General features: G+C 34.4%; 1 pseudogene; it reads left to right on the top strand.

Annotated features, from left to right (window-relative positions):
* The first annotated feature begins 1892 nt into the window (after nt 1–1892).
* LOC110572643 lies at nt 1893–2266 on the top strand (annotated as a pseudogene).
* Nucleotides 2267–6687: the final 4421 nt, after the last annotated feature.

Raw genomic sequence — 6687 nt, 5'->3', positions numbered from 1 at the left:
CTGATGTAGAATATAGTGATTATAGCTAATAATACTGTTTCATAGTCTTAAAATTTGCTAAAGGGTTAGATTTTAAATATTCTCAACACAACGAAGAAATGATACCTATGTGTCAGGATGCAGGTGGTGGCTAATACAACTGTTGTAATCATTTTGCAATTGATAAACGTATGAACTCAACATGATGTACACCTTAAACTTACACAATTTATGTAAGTTTATAATTGACATTTATGTGTCAATTATATCTCAATAAAGCTGGAAAACAGCTTTTTCCTTATGTTTACTTATAGGAGTTTTGTGATGTCAAGTCTTACATTAAATCTTTAATCCATTTGGAATTAATCTTTTATGAATGGCTTAAGATAGGGGTCTAGTTTCATTCTTTTGCATATGAATACCTAATTTTCCTAGCATCATTTATTGAAGAGACCATCTTTTCCTGTTGAGTATTCTTGGCTCCATTGTCAAATACTAGTTGATGTATATACATGAGTTTATTTATGGGCTTTTAATTTTCTTTCATTGGTCTATGTGTCTGTTTTCAGGCCAGGACCATCCTGTTTTGATTACTCTAGCTTTATAATATAGTTAAATATCAGGAAGTGTAATGCTGCCAGTTTTGTTCTTTCTCAGGATTGTGTTTACTATTTAAGGTCCTTCATGGCTTCAGACACATTTTAGAATTGTTTTTTCTATTTCTTTTAAAAAATGTCATTGGAATCTCAATAGGGATTGCACTGAATCTGTAAGTGGCTTGGTGTTGCATGGACATTTTAATATTAATTTTTCTGATCAATGAATACAGGGTATCTTTACATTTATTTTCTTCAGTTTCTTTCATCAGTATCTTGTTTTCATCATAGAGATTAAATTTTCTTAAACTCATTGGTTAAATTTACCTAAGTGTTTTATTTTTGATGATATAAATGGATTGTTTTATTTTTTTAAAAAGATATTGATTTATTTATTTGAGAGAGCACGAGTTGGAGAGAGGGGCAGAGGGAGAGGGAGTATCAGACTCCCCACTGAGTGGGGAGCCCAATGCAGGGCTCTATCCCTGGACCTTGGGATCATGACCTGAGCTGAAGGTAGACGCTTAACGGACTGAGCCACCCAGGCACCTGGGATTGTTTTCTTTCTTTATCAGATAATCCATTGCTAGTAAATGGAAATGCTACATAAATCACTTTGTAGTTGTGAAAGAGAGAAATCTAATTGGTGACTATCTTGTATTCTTCCAACCCAATCATTATTCACCAATTTTAATGTAAAAATTGCTTTGAATTTTGAATGTTTATTTCTAGCTGGTGTTTATAATTATTTTGTGTGTAAATTAAATACAAGAAGGCAATTAATAACTTCCATTCAGAAGAACAATACACTGGACTAGAAGTATTTCCAGAATTGATTTTGAAGAATTAACATCAGAACTATTAGTAGTCAAAAGGTAAAGCCAAATTGATACCCTTTCTTTTCTTTCTTCTTGCCCCCCTTCTTTTTGTTTATCTTTCCTCATCTTTTTACCATACTCCATTTTAAAGATTTTTTTTTTTTTATTTGACAGAGAGAGAGAGATAGCGAGAGCAGGAACACAAGCAGGGGGAGTGGGAGAGGGAGAAGCAGGCTTCCTGCCGAGCAGGGAGCCCGATGCGGGACTCGATCCCAGGACCCTGGGATCCCGACCTGAGCCGAAGGCAGACGCCTAATGACTGAGCCACCCAGGCGCCCACCATACTCCATTTTAAATAACATTTGAAGTATCATGCTTACTGATTCAGGTTTCAAATTTTGTGCTTAACTTCCTTTCAGCACCAAACACAGGAAGATGGGGTCATTCATGTTAATATTAGAAAGAACATAACTGGCCTTTTTCTGCCATCTTGGAGCCTGTGGAGGCCTGCTGGGAACAGGACTCCTATAACGCCAAATAATGTCTGGAAGGCTCTGGTCCAAGGCCATTTTTGCTGGCTATAAGCGGGGTCTTCAGAACCAGAGGGAGCACACAGCTCTTCTTAAAATCGAAGGTGTTTATGCTCGAGATGAAATGGAATTCTATGTAGGCAAGCGATGTGCTTATGTGTACAAAGCAAAGAACGACACAGTGACTCCTGGTGGCAAACCAAACAAAACCAGAGTAATCTGGGGAAAAGTAACTCGTGCTCACGGAAACAGTGGCATGGTTTGTGCCAAATTCTGAAGCAACCTTCCTGCTAAAGCCATTGGCCACAGAATCTGTGTGATGCTGTACCCCTCAAGGATTTAAATTTAATGAAAAGTAAATAAAGGTGTAGATTTGTAAAAAAAAAAAAAAAAAGAGAGAGAAAGAACATAACTCATGATTTTAAGTGAAAAACCAAGATAACTGTGACATTAGTCTCCAAAATAATTTTCTTTTGTGGAACCTCATGAAGATGAAACTGAGGAATATCACCAACAGCTTCCTGAATACCATGTTACGGCTAATACACTAATGAGCTTTGTGTGGTTGCACCTTAAAGTGCTCTTGGATAAAGACCACATTTTAAATATTAAACTGCAATTTAGGAAACATGGCCTTTCAGCAGGCCAAGTATATGTTATTCTAGAGACTAACTTGAAAAAGTATAGATCACATGAGTAGCTAATCCAAAATGAACCATATATTTCAACATTTCCTATAAATAGACTATATCTAAACTAAATGTATGGTAAGAGCAGAGAGGTGCATTCTATTACAAGACCCAGAGTGCTTAGACTTTTGTACAAATTAAGTTATAGCCGTTATGGAGTCTACTTTCAGTGACATGATGGATTGCAAGAGTGGCAGTTATAGTTGGCCAGGAGTCTTAAAAATAGGTCAAGGAAGGTATCCCTCTAGTCACTCTACTCTAGCTCTTGTGCTTTTAGAATAATGGAAAGTCTACTGTTACCACACTTTCAAGAGATCAAACAAGAGCTGCCTCCTGTGTCCATTTTGTGTATTTGTCCTTATTTCTCTGAACTATTAAAGTGTGAACAGCTCTAGATTCTCAACCAAAATAAAGGAACTAAGTTTTTGTTTCTACAAGAGTCAATATCCAATCTCAATCTATGTATTTGTTTCAGTCTGGTATTCATTCTATAAGCCATGCTTATGCATACATACTGTGAAAATAAACAAAGACCAACCAAATTTCAGGCCAGGGAAAGGGCAACAGTCCAAAATCAGTTGTAAACAAGGACTTAGTTGAGATCCAGGCATAAATTTCTGAATCTAAAAGCATAAAACAAAGGCACAAGGCAGAATCTCAGCACTGAAAGAATAGAGCACAAGAGATAGAAATGGCAATCATCCATCTGGTCTTATGAAGAGGTATCAGAACATGATGTATGATTGCAAAGCTAAAATCTGAACTTATGGGAATTGGTAATAGAAAAGAACCAAATGGTAAGCATGCCTGAGGCATTTTACTGAGAATACAGGGAGGAATTCTTTTCCTTGGCTCTTGACATTAAATAAGAGAAGAGTGGTGAACACATCATACATATTAATGAAGACGCTGCACTCTAAATCTATCAGAAAAAGGAAATCTTCCTACGAGCAAGCTACACAAGAATTTTTAGGGGATAAGGTGCATAGATCACATAGCTACATACAGCCAATGAGGTGAATAACTTCTGACTCTCAGTATTTATAAGCCTTGTAATACAACTAAATAATCAACACTGTTTTATTTGATGTACCTATTCATATTACTATTCAATAATTTTTTTGTTGTTGGTTTTGTTCTTTGGTAGGTATTTGTGTTTCCCTAAAAGCTACATACTTTCTTTGGAAGAAAAAACTCAATAATCTCTCTAACACTCTAAAAGGCAAAGAGATATAAAGTTCTGAAGAAGAATCCAAGTATTTTTACTAGCTTTACTGTCATGTGAGTTTGGAGAATATTATAGAACTTGGATCAGTTGGCTGAAGAGCAGAGTTAACAATGATGTCTGGACACTGGGAGGAAAGATGTAAGGGAGTGGACAAAGAGAACTGTGTCTGTGTGCATTTTAAGTACAATAAAGATGTTTAAAAATATGTCCCACTTAATCTAGGAGTTTAACTGCGATCAATCCCATTAAGACAGTTAATTTTTTCGACGTTAAACAGAGCTATTCAGAAAAAAAAATAGAACTGCTTTACTGGTGATAATCTCTGTCCTTTATCTCTGGGCAACTTTTTCATAAAGTCTGAAGGACCATTCTGTTCTATTAGAAGATGTCTGCCCTATAAACAGATAAAATCAATTAATGCTGTCAGTGATATGTAGTCACAAAAACACCTTTGTATCTATTGCTTCTTTTCCCTATCTTGAAAGATGAGGTCAAAAAAAGATGTGGTCATTAATGACACTCAAATGTGATTTAAAGTGCTACAGAAGTAAAATTTTATCTCTCAGATAAGTCTCTCTTGCTGTGAAAGTCATTTCTCTTTGGTGAAGTGTAGTCAACAAAATGGTCAGCATGTCTAGTACCTTGATTGTGCTTGTTCTGACACAGTGCAGTAAGTGTTATTAACACATGAAAGAGTTAGAATAGAACCACCCAAATGTCCTACTTTAGACAGTGGTTACACTAATGAAAATGATGACATTTTTTAGTGTGAAAGACAGGAATTTACAATCAGAAGGGCTAGGTTTAAATTCTGTTTCTAACTAGTGATGTTAGTCAAATTGCTTAAACCCTTTTCCTCACCTGGTAAAATGGTAAGGATAATGTAAACACAACTAGTTTTTTTTCTACCCCCCTGCCAAGCTCTGAACTTCATAAGGCTTTTACTAAAATTAGACCTTAAAATCCAGAACTACTCCTAGAGAGGGTGATGATGGATTTGAACATTCAAATGAGGCAAATCAAAAGGTACTATCAGCTTGAGCTCAAACATGTCACAGATTTTTTTCATCACAAAACTCTTACAAGAGCAAAAGGGAATACACACCTAATAAATGCCTAATCTGGACCAAGAACTTGGTTGGTGAGAACTTTTATTTTTTGTTAACTTTATATAACCTTCAAATGAGGGCATTATCAATATCCACTTACCAAGTAGAAGGAGACTGAGGAACAGAGCATTTAGAAATTTTTCTCAAAGTCCTGTAAGCATTTAAGAAGAGTATGGGAGTGATACAATTTAGTCTCCTATGGATATTGTAATAGTAGGAACAACTATTGAGTTTCCATGATCTACCAGAAGGCACTGGCCTAGCCTTGGTGAATTCTACCTCCACATTTTAAGTTTTACATCTCTATATTTCTACAGTCTCTCATTTTTTCTTACCATACTTTTGTATATTGTTTGACTTGAATTTTCCTTGTGAAGAACAAAGGTATTAAAGCTATTCCCATCAAGATAACTATAACCAAGTTTAGGATGAAGCGTTTATTTTAGCAGATTAAATTATGTTGCTAAGCCTCTTACATATGATGGGCATTTAATATATATTTATTGCATAATTGGAGGAATAAATACATTAGGATGTTATTACAAACCTCATCAGTACACTTCATTATTCTTTGCCTATAGTGAAACCAGAATCCAACCCTAGAATTGATCATTTAAGTCTGTCTATAATAATAAAAAAACTCTAGAAGACAGAACAATTCTGTAGTTCATGTAGGTTACACAGGTTATCAAGTGAAAATAAAGCAGCAAACCCACATTTTTATGAAAGGAAGATTTAAAAAATAATAAATTATCCAGATAATTGTCTTAAAATTATTCTTTACTTTCTTTGTAAAACTGCAGACTAAATGTAGGCCTGACTCACTACTCCTATTTTGGCTTATCAGGCATGATATTTCTAGACATTATTCTCCCTAAGTAATTTTTACCTCCAAAGACTCCCTATTAGTTACTATTACTTAAGAAACTCTGTTGTGTAATTATAGCATTGCATCAGAGAGAAAATTGACCTGAGTTCACATATTTTTATAGTGAAATAATATATTACAATTTTTCATTTGTTTTTACAGTTTTTTGTTATTGTCTAAGGTTTTCAGTAGTTTTTTTTTTTTTTTTTACTAAATTTTGACCTCAGAGACCAAATACTAGATTATAAATAAAAGATTATCACAAAAAGGCTCTGCTAATATTTGGTTTGGGTAAAGGCTGAGCTACCCAAAGTGTATTTTATGATATTGCAGATTTAAGTGTTAATTTATTCATATTAATTCAAATAATGTATTCATATTCAAATTTTGTAGAATTACAATTTGAGTCTATACTAAAAGGAAATTCCTCTGCAAATTAAAATGTTTAAATATTAATATTTGTTTACTCAAAAATTATTTTTTGATGATCAGTAGCATACCATCTCCATCAAAACGGTGAGAAGGAAGAACCCAGACTCTGTCCTCCCCCCAACAAAGCATATTTTACCCAGCAAAGTTGTCCTTCATTAATGAAGGCAAGATAATAAACTTCCTCAGCTTTTGTTTGCTAGGAAGGTATCAGCAGTAAACCTGCCTTATGAGAAATGCTGGAAGGAATTCTTCAAACCAAAATAAATGGATGCTAGTTAGTAATATGAAAATATACAACACACTAGTAGAGGTGAGCATAAGTCAGATTGAAAATACTCTAATATTGTAATATAGTGGTGTATTAGCTTTTTTAGCATAAATTTTAAAGGACAAAAGTACTAAATATAGCTACAGCTACAATAATTTGTTAAGGGATAC

This window comes from Neomonachus schauinslandi, chromosome 13 (assembly GCF_002201575.2).
Source record: "Neomonachus schauinslandi chromosome 13, ASM220157v2, whole genome shotgun sequence".
In the NCBI taxonomy this organism is placed as follows: Eukaryota; Metazoa; Chordata; class Mammalia; order Carnivora; family Phocidae; genus Neomonachus; species Neomonachus schauinslandi.
The sequence above is the reverse complement of the archived record's forward strand: the minus strand, read 5'-3'. Positions and strand labels throughout refer to the sequence as shown.